Source organism: Vombatus ursinus, unplaced genomic scaffold (genome assembly GCF_900497805.2).
Source record: "Vombatus ursinus unplaced genomic scaffold, bare-nosed wombat genome assembly UNPS02009205.1, whole genome shotgun sequence".
In the NCBI taxonomy this organism is placed as follows: domain Eukaryota; kingdom Metazoa; phylum Chordata; class Mammalia; order Diprotodontia; family Vombatidae; genus Vombatus; species Vombatus ursinus.
In genome coordinates, this window is record NW_020948983.1 from 1,356,465 (window position 1) to 1,378,495 (window position 22,031).

Consider the following 22,031-nt stretch of genomic DNA (forward strand, 5'->3'; position numbering starts at 1 on the left):
TGGAAAAATATGCAAACATATTCTGACATGTGAAAATTAATTAAATAATATATAACCTTTGCCAAATATGAATAATTTGGGACAACTAGCTAGTTTAAATTTTATTAAAATCTTTACCAATTCACCTTATAAAATTGTATATTTATCAATGAAATTGTAAACAAAATCAGTAAGTACTTCAATGAGATTGTATGAAATGGACTGATTTCTAAATAACAGAATGCTATGCAAAAACTAAAAATATATTCTATAACTATTTGCTTAAGATTGAAATATCTTTCCAGCATTCAAAGCCATTGAATGTCAACTGAATGTATTTAGGAGTTAAGACCGGGATGACTTTTTTCTAAAAAGTAGGTTTTGATGGGGATGAGAATAGGAGAAAACACAGAGCAAGAGGTAACTGAAGCCTTAGATGGGAAGAAAGTGTGTAGGAAGGAAAGGCTGTAGTTGAGAAGAACTTCAACCCTTTCATAAGAGTAGAGAGACCAGAGAGGGATCCGGAGTAGATTTGTAGCTGGAGGGACATAAGACAAAGGCCACTGATCTTTCCAATCTTCTCCAACTGTCCCAGCTCTTGTCATTTGCATAGAACAAAGGACATAATGAATGTAGGGTAGGAAATCTTTCCTTACCACAGTTTTATCTGTGGATAAAATGGAGGAAATAGAATAATGGAAAAATTTTGCCTCAAACTGGGTGATGTGATATGAGCTAATGAATAAAATGAGTTTCTAACTTTAAGTCAAATGGGAGTTGAACTGAGGGACTCAGAGAAGATAGAAAGGAGAGAAATTTAGAGTAGACATGATCTTAGATTGGGCAGTCTGGCTGACAAGAACTCTACTTGCTGGAAAAATTGTAGCCCTTCCATACTGGGGAGAGGCTTACTAACCACAGCATCTGTAGTGAATGATGGTCAGTATTAAGTCACATTGAAGAGAACTGGATAACTAAAGATGATCTGGCACTGAAATGTGATGCCCAGTAGACAGCAGAGTGGACATTATGCCTAAGGAACAATGATATGATACCTAGTGGGGAGTAAGTCCAACAGAATGTTATGAGGCTATATTAGCAGCTCTGTGGTGTAGGAGGCAAGTACCTAATAATTCCCCATCAGGGTATGTGCCCCATGTTGATACTTGTGCATGTATACTCTCCCCACTAAGTGTTAGTGTATTTGTGGGAGATTGAGCTCAAGGTTTATTGAGAGATGTTCTATTATCATTTTTAGTACTATGCTATTTCATCAAATATCTTTAGACCAGTAGAAGTAACAACATTGGTAGGGACTAACAAACTATTCTGAAGCAGAAGATTTTGGGGGCACTTTCTGGGGACCCATAGGTGAGGGGTGCCCTAGGTAATATATGTGTTTGCTGATGTTCTGAGCTAAGTCATTGTATAGGTTTGGGTTGAATCCTTTTAATAAATTTATTTAATAAGATCACTGTCTGAAAAAATGTAATAAATGTAGTCAAATATTCTTAATATTTTCAGCCTAATGCTTCTAAATCCTATGGAACCAAATTGAATCTTTGTCATGGTCTTCTGATTTATACATGGTCTTCAAAATTGAGCAGGTTTATGTGACACCTTGATATACTCTGAATTATCCTCCATCACCTGTCATTCTCTAAGCCAAAAGTGAGCCTTTAATTTGCAATGTCTCATGTATCTGATGCTCAGTTAAAGTCCAAGGGTCTTTGGTCCACCCAGGAAGAAGATTCTACCTAGGTATCTAGGTACCTACTGAATTAAAAGGAAAAACACTGAATTATGCCCAAAGAGTTATAAAACTGTGTATACTCCTTGACTCAGCAATACTACTATTAGGTCTGTTTCCTAAGGTGATTAAGGAAAAAGGAAAATAATTTGTATGTTCTAAAATATTTCCAGCAGCTCTCTGTGTGATGGCAAACAACTAGAAATTGAGGGGATGCCCATTAATTGGGGAATGGCTGAATAAGTTGTGATGTATGACTGTGACCTACTGTGCTGTAAGAAATGATGAGCTCATTGATTTTAGAAAAACATGGAAAGACTTGCATGAAATAGTGAAGAGTGAAATGAACAGAACCAAGAGAATATTATATATAGCAAACAATATTGTTCCAAGAACAACTTTGAATGACTAAGTTATTTTGAGTATCATAAATACTCAAATCAGCTATAAAGGACCTATGAAGGAAGATTCTCCAGAGAAAGAACTTATTAATAGAAGTATGATTTTGTTTATGGTTTTACATATATGTGTATGCATCTATGTATGTATGCATGCATGTACATATATACACACACAAACACACATGCATATTTGTGTCTAATGGTAGCCTTTTCTAGGGTGTGGTGGGGAGGGAGAGAGAAAAAAATAAAAAGTGCACAACAGAGAACAAGAGAAAACTTAGAAGGAAGCACAGAAAAGCAGAGTAGCTTTGAAAATGTGTAGTATTTATTAGTTTATAAAAAGAAAGTAAACAGTGTGAAGTGGAAATTCATGGCTTTATGTTGAATTTTCTTTTTATGTTGTGCTGTGTACATGGAAATGTTCTTTTTTTTGTCTTTTTGTATTTAAGTTTAAATTGAATTAAAACTTTTTTTAAAAGAAAAGGCCCTGAAGGCGCAGTATGTTAGATCTAGAAGGGACCTACTACGCATGGGCTCATAGATTTAGAGCTGGCAGGGGCATTAGAGATCATCTAGTCCAGTGGGGAGAACCTGCAGCCTCGAGGTCACATGTGGCCCTCTAGGTCCTCAAGTGTGGCCCTTTGACTGAATCCAAACTTCACAGATTTGTTTGCACTTGAGGACCTAGAAGGCCACATGTAGCCTCGAGGCTGCAGGTTCCCCACCCCTGCTCTAGTTCAATCCTCTTATTTTAGAAATGAGAAAACTGAGACCCATGATGGTTTAGTGATATGCCTGAAGTCACACAGCTGGTTAATGGCAGATCCCAGGTCTCAGGATTACCATTCCAGTGATTGTTTCACCATGCCAGGTGGCTCCTCAAAATACAGGCTGACAACTAGGTCTATTCCTGCGCACCTCCCTTGCATTGCAACGAGAAAGTTGAAAAGAAAACTTTTGGTTTAAAAAGTGTTCCCTCCAAAGCAAGGAGACTGGTTTGTATGAGCTGCTTGAAGAATCTGGGAGCACTCAAGTGCTTTTCATCAGGGATGAACACCACATGGTAGAGCCTTTTGAAAATGATGTGCACCAAAGACACTCTCCCAGATGCTTAATTCCCTTATTATTAGATAATCATTGACTTTAACAGGATTTCCATGCTCCACAAGGCAGGCAATAAGTACAGGCATGTAACCGAGCTGAGTTGGATTATTGGTGATGCCATGTCTTCCCTATTATGCAGTGTTGTAGGTCAAAGGACCTTCCTGAGCTGGAGTGGCATCATATGAAAAGCATCAAAGAAGCCCTGGAGATGCTGTGTAATATCATCTACCTCTTTGTGAAGAGTGGGGATTTAAGAGGAACGTTCACAGTCTGGGTGGACAGTGGCAGAGTGAGGAGAAAGGGCTTTAAGGCAGGACTGGGAGACCAAAGGCAAAGAAGAGGCTGGTAGGCAAGAGCAAGCTGAGAGAGTTAGATAGTGTGTATTTGGGGACTACGTAGACACCGGAGATCAAGACAGACAGCTGACCATAATTATTCACAGGCAGTTAATTCACAATTAACTGAGGATGAATTATCCCCCACTCCTCTCTACTTCCTAACTGGTTCATATGTTGCTGACAGAACACCTGAGTTAGAAAAGGGTCAGGACTGGCCACAGAATGGGGATTTCAGCACACGTGGGTGAGCTTAGGTGTATGTGTGGGGAAGGAAGGCACACTTGGGTCTATATCTACTTCTGTATTTATGTGAGTTCAAGTATGGCACAGTTGACAGATGGCTAGCCTTGAGGTCTATGGGCATTACTTAACCTCTCAGTGCTTTCTGGTAACTCTATGATACTACAAATTATAGACAAGTTTCTGATCTGTATTGATAGAGGAAGTGTTCATATACAGGGTGTTCCCTACACCAGTGAAATCCCAGGTCCTGAACAATAGTGACAATCTCTCTCTCTCTCTCTCTCTCTCTCTCTCTCTCTCTCTCTCTCTCTCTCTCTCTCTCTCTCCTTCTTAGCATAGTGCCTGGCACCATAAGTGTTTAATAAATACTTATTGATTTTGTTGGCACCTATATCTATATCTATCTATAATTACATCTCTCTTCCCCTATGTTTATATCTATCTATCTAATCATCTATCTATCTATCTTATATATATCCACATCACTCCTACAAAATACTCTAGGTATACCTAACACAGCTTTGCAAACACACAGGTTCCCAGTTGTCCTGAAAATGTAAGGATTAAAGAATGTAGGCTGGAGACATGCACCTATGTATTTGAAAGGAGACCTACAGGATAAAGCAGTGCATAGTTTTGCAAGAGAACTTCCCACAAAGCTACATATTAAAACCCAGTCAAGCCAAAATGTTTGTCTCTCCTTAGCAATCAGTTGAGTCAAACTTTTTGTGTCTAGAGACAGGGAAATTAGCTCCATTAATCATCTCTGCCCCTAAGCTTAGGATCTTATATCTATGTTGGAACTTGTACTAATGAAAGACTCCACTGAATGGAAAAAAGAAGTGGCCAAGAGCCATATTTCTTTTCAAGGTAATTTATCTAAGGATGAAAAATGCTTTTTTCACTGAAGTTCTACCTGCCAATATTCACACCAACAAGGGAACTAGAAATGGCCTAGAGAGAGATTGGATGAAAGGAAGGAGAAGATGCTGTAATTTCTGAAAGATATTCTGTGATTATACTGGGACAAGAAAAGTTTGCATTCACATTGTTATATAATTGACTCATGTGACAATGGCCATAAGGGATGACCCTGAGACATTAGCTTCTCTAGGAGTTGTTAAGTGTTGGCTCTGAGGAGTGAGAGAGTGAGAGGCACCTTTTATTTCAGCCTCATCTGACTCCGTAAAGATGAGTAAATGAACTTCTTTTTTAAGTGACACTATGTCAAAGCTGACTGAATCCTGAGAATGACTTCCTTGTCTTCCTGGCTTGGAGGCCAGAGGGAAGCTAAAAGCCATTCAGTTAATGCCACTTCAGTGGCTCCAGGTTGCATGTAGGATAAAACCAAATCCAAACTCCACAGCCTGGCATTCAAGCCCTCCTACAATCTAGCCCAATCTACTTTTCCAGGTTGACCTTCAATTTTTATTTGTTAGTAATTGTTGCTGCAATTCCTCTGTCTTCTCACTGTTCCCTACCTTCATGCTCATTTTCTAAGCTTGCCATCACCCCCTCATGCCTTTCATCTGTCTAAATCCTACCCATCCTTCAAGGTCCCCATCAAACTTCATTCTGTGGAGTCCTATTCTGACTATTTCAGCCCAAAGGTATTGTTCCTTCTCTTCCCACCTGTGTAACCCCTCACCTGCATGTGGCAAACCTTAGAGAGGAATCTGATGATCCCTTCTTCACAAGAGGAATGTTAACTTTGTTGGGTGCCATATTGGAGGATGCCAGCAGATGGCACCAAGGTTTCTTCAAGGATCATCTTCAAGACTGGTAAAGCTAAATTCAGAGTTTGAAAAGAGTTGGGCCTCTAGTCTGTCCTCTAGTTACTCTTCCAATGTCCCCCTCCTTCATCTCTGCTCACTTCAGGGTTTGGGGAGGGAGGAAAGAATGCAAAGAAGAAAGAAGGGTTGGAGAGATGCTTCAAAAGCATGTCTCCTCACTCAGAAGTAAAAGATTTTACTTAAAAGAATAATAGAACTCCTCTATTCCCTTTGACTTCTCTTTTGTCCTGATCCCCAACCTCTGCCTCATTCCCCCAACACCAATATCAAGTAAGTTTAAAAAGATCTCAAAACTTAGTCACTAAGCGATAATTTGACATTTTTTAAAAATTGTAAACTTTCTGGATATCCTTAGTCAATTAAACACAAAAATGGGAAACACCCCATTAACCCCCACTGTCATGTTGATCAGGACCATAGATTTTCTAACTAGTGTTTTCTATAGCTGAGGAGGAAGGTTGGCTTACAAAATGGGAGCCACCTACCATATGTGCCCACCCTCTCTTTCAGATATGTAGTTTTGGAAGAAAGCTTCTCCCTCTGACCAAGGCCAAGGCAGGCAGCAGAGAGTATCTAATGGACATTATTTGGCACTTAGCACATTATCCAAGGCATCTTCCTGGGTGCACAGTGACTGTTTCAACAATACCTGTGTGCACAGAGAGAGTTATCCCTATTGTTAATAGCCTTGCCTTTGGGTCTACAGGCCTATGTGTTTGAAAGGAGACATGCAGTAGGAGAAGTGATGTGATGGAATAGATTGAGAGCCAGCCTTGAACTCAGGAAGCATGGATTCCATTCCTGCCTCTACAACACATGCTGGCTATGGAATCCTGGGCAAATTACTCAACTACCCTGTGCCCCAGGCAGCTCTCAAAGGCTATAAACTGAGGAACAGTTGCTGTTCTACATTGGTAGAGGCTATTCTCTCCACCAATGAAATCAAAGGTTCAGTCTAGAATTATGGAGCAATTAAAAGTCATTTTTTTTTTTTGCAAATTTTCATCAGTACAAAGAAAATGAAAACAGAAAGATCCTAGGATTTTAGACTTGGAAGGGACCATGGAAACCCCATTTTTTTTTCACTGAGACACCTCACCATGTCAGATACTTATCTCTCCTCCTATAAGAAAGGCACCTAACAATTTTGCTTCTGAGTCAAACACTTGTGCTGTACAACTTGATGCTGGTTCAAGCGTGCTTGAGGGAAATAGTATCCTTTGATTTCATTCCAAGGTGCTTAGGGAGATGATCTGTTACTTGTGGTCATCTGGACCTTATTTAACCCAAATTCTGAGACAGCAATGTGTGATGGTAGGTAGGGGTAGGGTTGATTGATACCTATGCAATCAAGTTACCCCACTTGAAGGAAATGATTAGATGTCCTACATGTCCAATCAATCAATTTCAGTCATAGACTTTAGACTAAGGGTGAGAAGTCTGAATCATTTGATGAGATGAAACAAGGCCAGACAGCAAGTTTGTTCCAATTGGTTGAGGTTATTTCGTCACATCTTCCAGGTCCCATATAAAAGCATCAAGTTAACTGACATAAATGAATTACAGAAATTGGCAAAAGTATGGCTTTTTGAGCATTTCCCTGAGGGAGATTATCCTAGGGAGCTGGGTAGGAGAGGCCTCACCTGCATCCTTGGCCAGGTCTCTTTTTCCCTGACCCTTCTCCCTTTTGGCCAGAGGAGGACCTTGTGAGTTATTTTGGACTTCTCATCTTTTCATTAACATCCTAATATCATTCCTCTGGGACAAGAAGCAGCTGTATCTGCATTGGCAAACCAAGGAGAGACCTTATGTAGAATATAATTTTTTCTTTTTTGATTTCATATAATAAGGTTCTGCATTAGCTGAAATTTCAGCATCTCCTAATTGGATATTAGCCCCTTACTGCTATTAGTATTCCCCATAAATGTCATTTTTCTTTCATTTCATTTCTTCAAAGTCAAACTCAGACTCTGTCATCTTCTTGTAGATGTCTTTAATATTGTCACAAGTTTTCTCAAAGTGAGTTGTAGCATTGTAAGTGCGGGAAATGAAGACCTGACTTTTTGTTCCCAAATCATGTCTAAGTAGAACTTTCTGAGTACTCCAGAAAAGAGAGAAAAAGAATTCCAGTGACCAGAAAATGTGAATTATCCCTTTGTCACATGCGTTCTTTGAGCTTTCAGCCACTTTCCCTGGACTCTGTATGTATTAGTGGCATAGTACATCCCAGACTTTTTTTTTGGTGGGGAGGGGGCGGGAAGAGAGGAAGGAATGTTTTATGAAAACTATTCTCTTTAGTAAACATGCCTTTGTATAAACTATTTAAGTCTGGCCAGCTAAACTGTTTCTCAATTTATAATCTTGGGGAGAGAAGCATGCTAGTGGGGATGTGAGCCAATGACATTAGTGAATAACCTATAAATCCCCATCGGTATCCCTAGAATGCTAAAGGGGTGATGTAGCTTTGTTCCAGGACCTGAGACTCATCTGTGAGAGTGTGGGTGATGGGGATTGGGATGGCAATCCTCAGAGCATTATATATAGTGATATAGGTGAAGAAAGCACTAAACTAGTAGAAGATAGAAGATGTGAGTTCTAGTCCCAACTCTGCTATTGCCTGTGTGATCTTGTGTTAGTCACTTGGTTTCTTTGGGCCTCAGTTTCTTCATATATAAAATGAAGGAATTGGTCTAGATGATCTTTAAAATTTCTTCCAGATACAAGTGTATGATTCTAGAAACTTTGTGGCAGTAGAGAGACCTCTGATCTTTAAGGCTCCTTTCATCTCTGACATTCTGATTCTGCATCACTACCACTGTATTTCTCAAGATGCACTTCTTCCAAAGGATTAGAAGTACCACTCTTGCAGCTGAAAATTGTTTGAGAAAAAGGCTAGCTACCTTGGGGAAATAGTTTTAGATTCCATCTATCTGTCAGAATCTACCTTTGTGCCTGTTTGACCAGGTCCCTTTCCTTAGCTTATGTTGCTTAGTTGCTAACCGTCCAAAATGAATGTGGGGGCTGGGTCTTTTTCCTCCCCTTTGGACAGCACCTAATGCAGTGTTACATGTCATGGAATGCTTCATTAGCATTTGGGGAGTGATGTTCAGAGATAGTCCTACCTAGGCAGAGGAGGTAGATGCCTAGTATTTCACTGTAACTTAGATAAGTCTTACAGAATTGCCTGAGGGTCAGAGAATTTAAACTTGTCCATAGTCACACAGCTGGTAAGTGTCAGAGGCAATGTTTGAACCCAGGAATTTTGGCCCTTCCTGACTGTAGGTCCAGCAGTCTATCTACTATTCCCTTCTACCTCCCCTAGGCTTGGCAGGGTACCATAAACTCTATAGCTATTCACCCCTTTGGTTTATGGCATAAACTACTTCAGTTAAAATAATTTTTTTTTAATTTGGAAGAAGTAGCATATTATTATCATCCGTTAACATGTGAATTAGTTTATCTGGTTAACCCCATCACCTGATAGAACTGTGAGGGAATGGGATGTGAGGTTGTTCAATTTAAAATGAGACAGTGCAGTTCAGGAAAGATTTAGAAAGATTGAACATAAAATGTCAGGTGCACCAAGGAACTCTATAGATTCATAGGATATCAGAGATGAAAGGAACTAATTCTTTCCCATGACAACCCCTCCCATCCCAATATCTACATGTTGAAATCCCTATCTTCTGCCAAGGCCTAAATCAGGTGTCACCTTCTCCATTATGATTTCCTTGATACCCACAGCTAGAAGTAATCTTTTCCTCCTCAAATCTCTCATAGGTTTTATTGTGTATCCTTCCTATACTTTTATTATTATAAAGTATGTGCTGTGACAAAGGATTCATGATGAAAAATGCTATCCACCTCTGGAGAGAGAAATGAACTCTGAGTATAGATTGAAGCATATTTTTTCACTTTCTTTATTTTTCTTTCTTTTTTTCCAGAGGTCAGATTGGAAAGTAAACATCAAACAGAGGATATCATATTTGATTATGGAGGTAATTTTGCACCAATGGAATTTATTTTTTGGGTGTCAGACTTGTACTGGGAGGTCACTTTGGCAGTGGAGTGGAGGATGGGTTAGAGGGAGATAGACTTGAGGGAGGGTAAAAAAATCATAAGGTTATTACAGTAGTCCCAGTGAGAAGTGATGAATACCTGTACTAGGGTGGTATCTGTAAGACTGGAAAGAAGAGGTTTAATATCATTGCCCAGTAGACAGAGGACCTAGCTTGGAGTTGAGAAGTTTTGGGTTCAGTTCCTGCTTCTGTCACATACTGTGTGACCCTGGGAAAGTCACATAACCACTCAGTGCCCCCAATCAACTTTCTAAGATTCTAAAGTTACAGAGGAGTTGCCACTACCCATTGGTGGTGGTTGGAGTAGTGGTTTCCTCCACAGATTAAATGGCAGGTTTGGAGCAATTACAAAATATGTGAATATACACTCACGAGTGTATATGAGCCTGCATAATATTCTGTTGTGAATGTGTCCAAGGAGAAGGCATAAAGGAAAAGAAAATCTGTTTAATATTGCATTTTTCTGTATGTAATATCACAGTCAGATGTATACACCTGGAGAGCATCAAACTCAAATCAGAAACTCATTGGAAGGAAAGGACAATATTTGCAGATTTCTATAAATCTTAATAACTAACTCTCTTTGGGCATAACATCAAATGTTCACTTTCTTTTAAGTGTCTCATTAAGAAGGAAATTTATTGCTTAACTATTGAACTATGTCAATTAAAAGCAACAACAACAATATTGTGTGAATACTTCTCAGAATCACATATTTGATTTGTATTAACTTTATGCCCCTGAACAGAAAAGGCTTAGTCCTTCCCATGATGAAATGACACTAATCACAAAATTAAAGGGGATGGCATATTTGCAGTTTGAATATTCAATAGTATTTCACAAATGGGGTTATATCCCTCTTCCCTTTCAATAGTAATACCATCTATATCATAACCCAGGGTCTGTGTTCCCTCCCCCAAGCCTCCCTTCTACCCCATCTAGTCACCACTCCAAAGAGAATCCTCCTTTGGAAGAATCAAAAGTGCCCCACTGTGTTTCCCAGCTGTGACTGTTTGCCTGCCATAGTGTGAATAGCTTGTGAAGGACCAGGAAGGAAAGGAAAAAAGCTCAACACAGATACAATGAATTGCATATGGTACCCATTTGAAAATAATAAATAGGCAAAAGATGAAGAGCCAAGCTCACACATGGGAACTGGACAGGAAGGCCCTGGCATCGAGAGGAAGGGGGAACAGAAGTTTTGGTTTTTTAAATCTCAGTTGTCCCTGTTTTATAACCATACCCTGTAGGAGTGGCTCTTTTGGGCACCTGAAAAACAAGCAAACAAAGAAAAAAAAACAAAACAAAAAGAAGAATAACATAGATGGCAATGGATCTAAGGTGAAATCATAGGAGAATAGCACCAAGACTTGAACCCCAACTCCAAAGCAGATCCTAGATCCACCATGCCAAGCTGCCTCACTCTACCTTGCCTTGAACAGAGTAAGCACTTTTTGTTTGTTGAACTGAATTAAGTCACTTGCCTAAAGTAACATGGCTGCTAAATAATAGAATTGGTATTTAAACTCAGATTCTGTGTGATTTTTCTGCTGTACTATCTATGTCTCTCTAATTTTCCTCTATTGATGTGGTTCATGGCCTGCTCAAAGATGATGAATAACTTGATGGATAGGTAGATAGATGAATAGCTAGATGGCTAGATAGATATAGAGCATTAATTAAGTACTTACTCTGTGGTTGGCTAGAAATGTTAAGAGCTAGAAATGGAGCTGAGATCTGGGAAGGGAGAGAAGGAGTGGAATCTTAGTTGGAGGAGGATAGAGATGGTCAGAGTAGGGCCATGGTGAGGATACTGCAGGAAGTGTCAGTAGTAATTCAGACAGGAGGCTGCCTGGGTGTGGAGGAGGGTACTGGAAACAAGGAAGTTGTTGTGAATGCCATGGAGGGAGGGCAGTGATAAACAGTGTACTTATAAAATACCACCTTGTTGTGATGGTGAATGTGAGACATGAACCCTGTGGAGCCAAGCCCACCAGTCACTTTATTGCTTCCTGTCTGCTTACTTTTACTGCTTGTTTTATTTATGAGTTTGCCAGAGAAATTCCTTTTTTTCAGATTCTTACTGGACTTTCTCAATGTTGTGAAAGGAAATGAATCTTTATTTGTAAATCTTTAAGCATAGAATAGAGAGAATCATCTTCCTAGGGGCTCACAAATTCAGATCTCTCAAGCAGGGGGATGGAACAGATGAAAAGGGATTTTAAGATCCCTTTCTGCCCTTAGAGTCTACAATTTAGTGATTTAATAACAGAAGAATTTCATAAAATGTGTTCTACTGAATCTTGGTGTTTCATTCCTGGTGTGAATAGGACTTTGATGAGGAAATTTTGATGATGATATTTTCCCTCTAAGACATTAAATATGAAATTATATATCAAATGTTCAGCTATTTTTTACATAAAAATATGTATATGTTCCCTTTTTTGCCCCCCTAAATACTTCCCATTATTCTTTTTCCAGGTTATAAGCCACAGTCTCAGATTAGAATGTATAGGTCAATACATATTACAAGCACAAGTTAATCTGGGAGACATTGAATCAAAAGCTTTCTCAAACAGGTAACCTTCACCCTGAAAAAAATGGCTATGCTCAATATGTGTTTCCTTGACAATTATTTATATCTTTAAGTTGTAAGCAAGGCTCTGGGGCCACCACTCTGATGCAGGTTCTCATTACCTCATGCCCGAACTATTATAGTAGCCTGCTGGCAGGTCTGCCTGCCTAATTCTCTCCCCACTTCAATCCATCTTCCATTCAGACACCAAAGACATTATCTTAAAGTGGGGCTTCTTAAATTTTTTCCACTTGTGACCATTTTTCTCCTGCGAAATTTTTATGCAACCCCGGGTATATAGGTATGTGAAATAGGCATACAAATCAAACATTTACTGATAATAAATCATAAAGAAGTTTACTTTAAAATGATTTTTTGGTATACATATAATTTTACCATTTATTAAAAATGAAAGCAAATTTACATACTGATGAGATGGATATGCTTGTTTATGGTTACATAAAAATAAATCTTGGTGGAATATTTGATACTGCATGACATAGAGCGTCTTCAACATTTTTCAGAGTTGATTGATATTTTGATTTTATAATTGTTAGTGCTGACAATGCCACTTCCCATAAATATGTAGTACAAAATGGCAGAAGTATGTTTAGGGCCATTTCAGAAATTGTTGGAAATTCTGTCCTAATCCCAAGCCAAAATTCATTTAATGATTTTTTAAGGAAACTCAAGTTTTAAAACTGTGTCACTTGATAACTTGGCAAATTTTTCTTGAACTTTTAATGTCAGATGACTGACATTTTTTATTTTGATTGCACATGGTTTATGAACCCAACTTAGTTTCTTAGAATCAAAATTTGAAGGGAAGTATTTCTGAAACTGTGTCTCCAGGTACTTCAGATGACCAATTATAATTCTTACAATTAAATCTTTGGGATGGTTATTTTCAATTATATAATCATCTGTAGCTGTAAACATTTCTAAAAAAAACTATTTCCACTCTATTCTTCCATATGTTAATTTTTTTAGTAAAACTTTCAATTTTATCTTTTAACATAACTATTACATTTTTTTCCTTGAAGCAACATGTTTCAATCATTGAATTTTTTTTTTTGAAAATATCCAAGGAACCTCAAGTTTTAAACCTATGTCACTTGATAACTTGGCAAATTCTTCTTGAACTTTTAATGTCAGATGACCGACATTTTTTATTTTGATTGAACATGGTTTATGAACCCAACTTAGTTTTTTAGAATCAAAATTAGAAGGGCAGTATTTCTGAAACTGTGTCTCCAGGCACTTCAGATGATCAATTATAACTCTTACAATTAAATCTTTGGGATGGTTATTTTCAATTATATAATCATCTGTAGCTGTAAACATTTCTAAAGAACTATTTTCCACTCTATTCTTCCATGTGTTAACTTTTTTAGTAAAACTTTCAATTTTATCTTTTAATATAAATATTTCATTTTTTCCTTGCAGCAACATGTTTAAATCATTGAATTTTTTAAAAATATCTGACCAATTACAGTTTTGAAAGTCATAAGTCATTATGAAAAAAATTAACAAAATTGGATTTCTGCTCAGTTAAAAACATAATAACTTCATCTTTCAATTTCAATAATCTGTTTAAACTTCACCCTCTTGAGAGTCATCTTACCTCTGCATATAGTAATAAGCTTTTGTAATTGGAGTCCATGTCTTTCCAAAGGTTTGAAAACAAACAACTGTTAAGGGCATGACTTTTAATGAAATTAATGATTTTGATACTAACATGGAGCACAACATCGATATTTTTTTTTTTAGCTATGAGTGCTGAGGGATCATGCAGTGACATGTTCATTGCCACCAGTTTTAATTTTTGCTACAAATACAACATTCTCACCCATCATTGCTCTACCACTGTCTGTATAGACTCCAATGCAATTTTCCCACTGTAAACCTTCATTTGTAAAGATTCATCAACTTTAAGATATATATTGTCCCCTTCCATGTGACCTTCCAAAGGGTTACAAAATAATAATTCCTCTTGTATGTTTCCTTCATAAACATATCTTATGTAAAGTAACAACTGTGCCATGTTAGAAATATTAGTTGTTTCATCTAACTCAATTACAAACTTTGGGCTGCCCTTAAGCCTGGTAATAAGCTGCTGGAACTGGTCATTACTAATTTCAGAAATTCTTTTGGAAACGGTATCATTCAATAAAGGAATTTTACAAATTGCATCCCCATACTTTTCCCCATGAACTATTTCTGACATTTTAATAGCAGCAGGTAACATGAGATCTTCTCCTATCACATAGGGTTTTTTAGTTTTTGCAATTAAATAAGAAGTTTCATAAGATGCAAGTAACTCAAAACTTCTTTTTTGAAGATTTTAAAAGTTGTTCAAAGTATTCCTTTGGTTTATTGCAATATGATGCATGCTTGGTATTGAGAAGTCATTTTAGTTTGGCTGGTTTCATGCTCTCCACAGTCAAAATTTCATTACAAATTAAGCAAAGAGGTTTTTCCAGACCACCATCATTATTAGAAGTAAATCCATATTGCAAAAATGATTTGGTGGATTTTCTTTTTCTTGTCAATTTAGGTGTACTACAACCTGGTAGTGAAGACTCTGCCGCATTATCATCAGTGTTTTCACGTCTTCTATCTAAATTTAACCACTTATCCATAACTGAAAAATATTTTTGTCCTAAAATATAAATAAATATTGCTAATAATTTCTCAAATAAATACTAGTTTTAGTTTATGAAATTATATTTGTTTGTGCCTAATTTTAAAAATCAATGTTCACACTTACATATACATGCAGTGGTGATGGTGGAGAAAAAATTATAAAAGGGCTTTCATCTTTACTTGCTGCAACTAAACACTTATGTTTCTGTAAAAGGAGATAATAACAAATTTTAAAATCAGACATTCTAATACAATACAATAACAAAGATATACTAATTTGATACTTACATTCTAAGGAATGATGGTAGGAAGATATTAAAAATCTTTATTTTCTGTAATTAAACTTATGTTTTTGTAAGAGCAAAAAACTTTGTATGTACAGTAAAAACACTGTAATTCATAACCTGCAGTAGTCTTGAATCTGCACTGAGGTATTTCTGGCAGTGTTCAGTGGTGTTGTTTTATGTGACAGCCTGTGCAATGCAAAGTGTTCATGTTGTGTGTTCAGAACCAAGCCTGCAGTGAAGTTGTGCAATGCAATGTGGGCAAGTGCTGCCAGAAGCGCCTTGGATTCATTACGCCCATGACTTTGAATTAATTTTTGGTTGTTGCGTGTTCAGAAACCTTTTACTGTTACCAAATTTTTTGCGACTCCCACATTCAGTTATGTGACCCCATATGGGGTCAGATCTACAGTTTAAGAAGTGCTGTCTGAAAGCACGGGTTTGATCACCTCATCCCCCTACTCAACAAACTCAAGTGGCTGCCTATTACCTCCAGGGATCAAATACAAAATCCTCTGGCATTCAAGATCCATAATAACCTAGCCTCTTCCAACCTTTCCAGCTTTCTTACACTTTGCTCCTCACCATACACTGTGCTTCGATCCGGTGACATTGACCTTGAACAAAACATTCCATCTCTGGACTCCAGGCATTTTCTCTGACTGTCCCCTATTCCTGTAATGCTCTCTGTCTTCATCTCTGCATACTGCCATCCTTTAAGTCCCAACTAAAATTCCATCTTTTATAAAAAAGCTTGGATGCACATGAGAATGTTCAAATTCTCTGACCCTGCCAAGTTCACAAAGGCACCTTCCAGTCAAGGGGAAAGGAAAGCCCTAAATCCAAGGCAGAAGCTAGGGTTTTCTCTTTTATGCTGCTCCCCAAATTCCATTTCAAGGTTTTGCTTGGAGGCTTCCACTCTTAATCTATCAGTCACTTGAATCTCCAGGTTCCAAAGTGGCTTGCTATTTTTTACAAAATTCACTGGGTATGACAAATCTCCTCAACCAATTATAATACCCTTCTTTTGTGGCATCATTTCTTTTCATTCAATGACCCTTAATTAATTAATTAAGAATTAAATTTTTTTGAATTTTAATCTAATTCTTTGATTGAATTCAACTTGCTTATACCTAGTTCAAAATTCGATAAACCAATTCAGGTGAGAAGTCTGATCTTTCTGTAGTTGTTGAGATATGGTATGGACTATATCTTATATTTATATATATATATATATGTATATATATACATACACATCTATATATATACACATAATATGTATATCTATAATAAATATAAGCATACCTATAAAACATATCACATATATCATAGCTTACAGGTATATTTATATCCCCTTGTAATGCTCTGTTTCAAGGGTCAAAATGAAATGAGATCCATGACCACTCAAAGAAATTGTCTTAGTAATTCACATAGAAAAAATAAGTGATATGTGAATTGCCCAGATTATGTTTTCTGTTTAGATGGGTAGTCTATCAGTACATTTATTTGGGATAGGTACTGCAGATGGATAATGAGCTAGGTCCAGAATTAACTAGAAGGAAGAGAGCTGGTTAAATTGTATATGGGAAATTGTGAAGTGCTTTTAATTACACTAACACACAAATCCTTTTGAAAATTAGACACCATATGGCTGCCAATCATGGAAAAACATGATCTCTGAAGAATCATAACTATGAGTGACTCAAAGAGCAGTGAAGTATGGTGGGTGGAGGTAGGCTGTTGAATATTACCAGTGATGACTTACATATAGAAAGTGTTATAAAATATATCATCCAGGAAATGTATGGTCAGAGAAAGAAGTGGGCCACTCATATAGCGAGAGCAGAAAAAAAGTGGAAAAGGTGAAATGTCTAAGATGGATCTTTGTTTTTGAGGAATGTTTGGGGTCATTAAATGAATTGCCAGCAGTTGGAATATCCCCCCTCCCTTGCACATAAGGCCCCCAGAATAGTTATTTCAGGTTCAAGATATTCTGTGACTCCACATCCACTCCTGAGCTCTCATTAATGAGTTTAGTTTTATTTGTTTGCCAGAGGGCATAATTAATTCAAAGTAAAGGTATTTAATAAAATAGCAAGTAAGGAAAATTGCAATAGAATATTCCTCTCATAAAACCTGGGACATGTTCTACCACAAATACACACATTATAGGAAACAGTAGACACATCTAGGGAAAAGGTTTGGAGGAGCTTACAGAGAGGGAACATATGATCCCAAACATGTGCAGTCAGGCCAGAATATATGTGGGGGGGGCACACACCTAGGATTCACATAGAGCCAGAGTACTCACCTGGAGGGGCACACATGAGAGAAATCTGTAGTTGGGACACACATGTGGAGGGACATACCACAGGTCTGATAATGTCACTGTGTGATAACACATTCTGAGATAACATAGAAATAACTAAGTATATGCAAGATATATACAGAATGTGGGATATAGATAGTGTCAAAGGGGAAGGCACTGCCAGCTAAATGATGAGTTTGGAAGCTTGCTTGCAGAAGGTGTAGAAGAGAGGAATAGGAGAGGAAGAGGACTGATTGTAGGAGGCTTTCTCAAGGAGTCTACCTAAGAAGGGAGAAAGAGATTACAATAGCTAAAAGCTATGGCAGGATCAAGCAAGGTTTTTTATTTTTAAGGATGGGGAAGACAGGGACATGTTTGTAGGAACCAGTAGATATGGGAGAGATTAAAGATAAGAATGAGGATGATAGTGTGTTGTGGGGGTAATCTGGAAAAGATAAGAGGGTATGGAATCAAGATTGCATGTACAGAGGTTGGTCTTGGCAAAGAGAAGGACTATCTGTTCATCTGGAACTATAACAGAAGATGAAGTAGTGGGGGATAGTGTCAGATGGATGTAATGAAAAAGGAGGATGAGGGGAGAGCCCTCAGTGAACTATCTCAATTTTTTTTCAGTAAAATATGAAACAATGTCCTCAGTCGAGAGGGTAGGGAAGAGTGTGCCATGGGAGGAATCAAGAGAAATGAGAAGGTTTAGATTAGTTGCCATGGATGTGAAATAGTGAATTGGTTAGAAATGAGTAGAATGATTTCAGTGAAGACCTAGTTGAGATTAGATAATATTAATTTACAGTGGATCCAATCAACATGGTTTTATAAGTTCCTCTTGTTCTATTCAACAGCATGTGAAGAGGTGGGATGGAGACAGTAGAAGTAATCCAGGGTTGAGGTTTGGCAAGGCATGATTGGTGATGGGATAAGAGGGTAAGGTATTTGAGATCACTATATTTGGAGCAGGACAATTAGGAGGAATCTAGATTCTTTGACTGCTGGACATCAAAATATTTTGAGGCATTTTGGACACAGTATTATGGACAAAATTGTACTTTGTAGAGGTAGATCATATATGTTTTTATATACACACATTTACATTTATTTATTTACATATTTACATTTTTACATTTACATTTATTTAATCCAATCATACCCTAACCTTTTTATTTCTAATATATCTATTAAAATTTTTGGAGATTTCCCTAGAAAATCACTTTTTTTAAAGGATAAGCTGAAAGGAAAAGAAACATAATTTCTTTCCCAATCTGTTTTTCTGGATTCCCTACAGTCAATGGCCAAAGACTCTGGGATTCCCTATTTGTATCTCCAAAAGTAATTTTTCCCTCCTCAAGTTTTCCTAGAGTGCTTTGTCTAGATCTGTTCTTTGTCCCTATTACATTCTACCTTGTATTAGACTTTTTTGTATGTATGTCAACTACACCTCTCTCATACCTCCCAACTTAAGTATAAATTCTTTTAAAGGCAGGGACAATGTCTTTCATTGTTATAGCACTACATTTAGCACAGAGCCTTGTACAAAGCAGGTACAAAATAAGTGCTTGTTGAATTGAAAATTCATTTCATGAAGACAAATGAATAAGAAGAAATGAATAACCTTACAAGGTGGACTGCAAGTAATGTTCTCAGCCACAGGGTGGCATGTGATAAGTTAAGAGCAGCGCTGTTGCTATCCAACATGAAATGTTTTTCAAAATCCTTTGCCATCCAATTCATTTATAGGGAAACAAGACAAAGCATAACAAAATAAAACTTTTTAGATTAAGCTAAGGGACATTTCCTTTTTATTTTGATCAATAATTGAAATGATTGAGTGGGAAAATGAGAAGAGTATTTATAAAGGATTCCGAATGCTCATGCCTGACTTACGTGAAAGGTAACATTATATAGTGAATGGAACTCTATTTGGTATCTGAAGGTAAGGGAATTGCAGTAACACCTTCTTACTCCAAAAAGTTTTAGACTGAAAATGTAAAACATTAAAAAAAATCAATGGATAAATAAGTGGATGAAGGGTGTACATTGGCCAGTTTGTAACATGGAACAGGATGGATAGCAATCAGTTCATAGATTCACATATCTTGGATAATGAGCTGGTCCCAGAATTAAATGAGGCAATTTCACTCCTAATCCAAAATCTTCAATGACTCCCTAATCCCTCTATTATAAAATATAGAATAATCAAAGCCTTCCACCTATCTGTTTAGTCATGCCATATTAATTCCCTCCACACTCTATTCCAATCAAACTATTTGGGTAGCTGTTCTCCCTACATGACATTCCCTCTCTCTCTCCTATACCTTTAGACTTGTGGCTCCCCTTTCTAACATGTACTCTCTCCTCACTTCTACCTTATGGAATCCTGGCTCCCCTTTAAAGCACAGCTCAGGTGCTAACCTCCGTGAAGCTTTTCCTGTTACCCCCATTATGCACTCTCTTTGTCTCTATCTCTCTCCTACCTTATATTATATTGTAGATACTGATCTCTGTATTTACTTGCTCATTTATAAGTTGCATTTTCCCAGTAATCTCCTTGGGGGCAAGGACTATTGTGTTTTTGTCTTTGTATTTCTGGTGCCTAGCACAGTACCTGACACAGACTAGATAATAAATCTTTGTTGGATTGAATTTTTAAAAAGGTTTTAGGTAAATTTATTGTTTCATCCATAGTAGCTTAATAATTGAAAGTTAGATGTTTGGAGAGTATATTCTTAACCTTTTAGGGAGAGTATTTGGTTGAATGACCTTAGGCTCTCATAAGCGCCACTTTGCACTACAGTCAAAGGTAGAATATTGGCAGGCTGTACTTACCATAGGTCTGACCTACTGTGGAAAATGTTAGAGTGATAAACTGTGTGACCCTGGGCAAGTCACTTAATTTGAGTCCCAGTTACAGTTAGCTATTAAAAGGAGATAAAAATGCCTGAAGTACCTACCTTACAAGATCGTTGTGAGGATCAAGTGAGATAATGTGCATAAAGTGCTTTGAGAACTTTAAAGCACTATTTTTATCAATGCTAACTATGATTGTATGTGTATTAAATAGCAGCATAGCCCCTCTGTAAGAGTCATCTTTGCAGACAGAAGTACCTGAGCAACTTCCTGCTTCTGATTCATGTTATTTCTGTGACCCTGGATAAATCACAACCTCAGTGTCCTGGGGAACTACTTAAAATGGTAGGCTACAGACGGGATGGTAATCTGTATTGGTAAGGGAGTTTCCACACCAGAAAATCACAGGTCTGGAAGAAAATAATAATAAACAACAACGATAAACAACTTTATGCCCTCAGTATGCACCTTCCATTTCTCCTACTAGTTCTACTAGCTTTCATTAGTGCCAAACATCTCCAAGCAAGGACCAGTTGGTTCAAATGGTTTGATTGGTGTTATGCTATGCACTAGGCTGTGCATTTCCTTTCCTCTTTCATCATTTTCAGGACTGGAGTACTTTGTAATTATATGAGTTTATACTCACAGGGACAAAGGCTGAGTAAATATTTTATTAGGCAAATTTTTATCTTGTTGAAACTGAATACACATGTGATAATGCATTTCTCCTGCAAGTGGTGCCTTGGATGGAGAAATAAATGAGAGAGTACACAGAGTCACTCTTTGTGGATTTGCCCTTTGAAAAAGTGTTATTTGCTCCACCACAAAGGTGTTCATAGATTTCCAGAGCCAGAAAGGATCTCGGAAATTTTCTATTCCAACTCCTTTGTTTGACGAGGGAAGCAACTGAGATCCCAGGAGTCGATCTCACCATAAGAAAGGTTTCCTGCTCCCCCTAGGACTGGGAGCAGGAAGAAGAATCAGAAGCAAAGCATTCCAGAACTTCAGAGTTGGGATTTCAAGGCCATGAAGTCCAACCCATAACTACAAAAGAACCCCCTCCCCCCCACAACATGCTCTGCAATTGATTATCCCTTAGCTCTGACCTTTAATGAGGGGGACCCCAGTGCTTCCTGAGGTAGCCCATTATTCTTTTGGACAGCTCTAAGGTAGGAATATGCTACTCCTACAAAACCTAAATTTTCCTCTTTTCAACTTCCATACATTATCCCTAGTTCTGCCCTCTGGGGCCAAACAAAACAGATCTAATGCCTCTCTTCAAATTCTTGAAGACAAGTATCACTGGATCTCCTCTTCTTCAGGCTAGCAACTCCCCTACCCCCACTTCCTAATTCTTGTATGACATGGCTATCACATGGATAAAAGGCCCTTCATCTTCTTGGTAGCCCTCTTCTCCAGCTAGTCAATGGTCTTACTTAACTGCAGTGCCCAGAACTGAATACACCCTTCCAATTGGGGTTGAGAAAATGAGATAGATTGACTAAAGTATAGAACAAAAATGGGAATAATCACACTGTTGTCTGCATTGGTTGGGGATCAGGAATATTGTGTTCACTTTTAAGCGCCATTTTTAGGAAGTTCTTGATGAGCTAGAGTTGGGGAGACCATGCCATATGGTTTTGGTTTCTCTTGAACAACTTTATTCCTA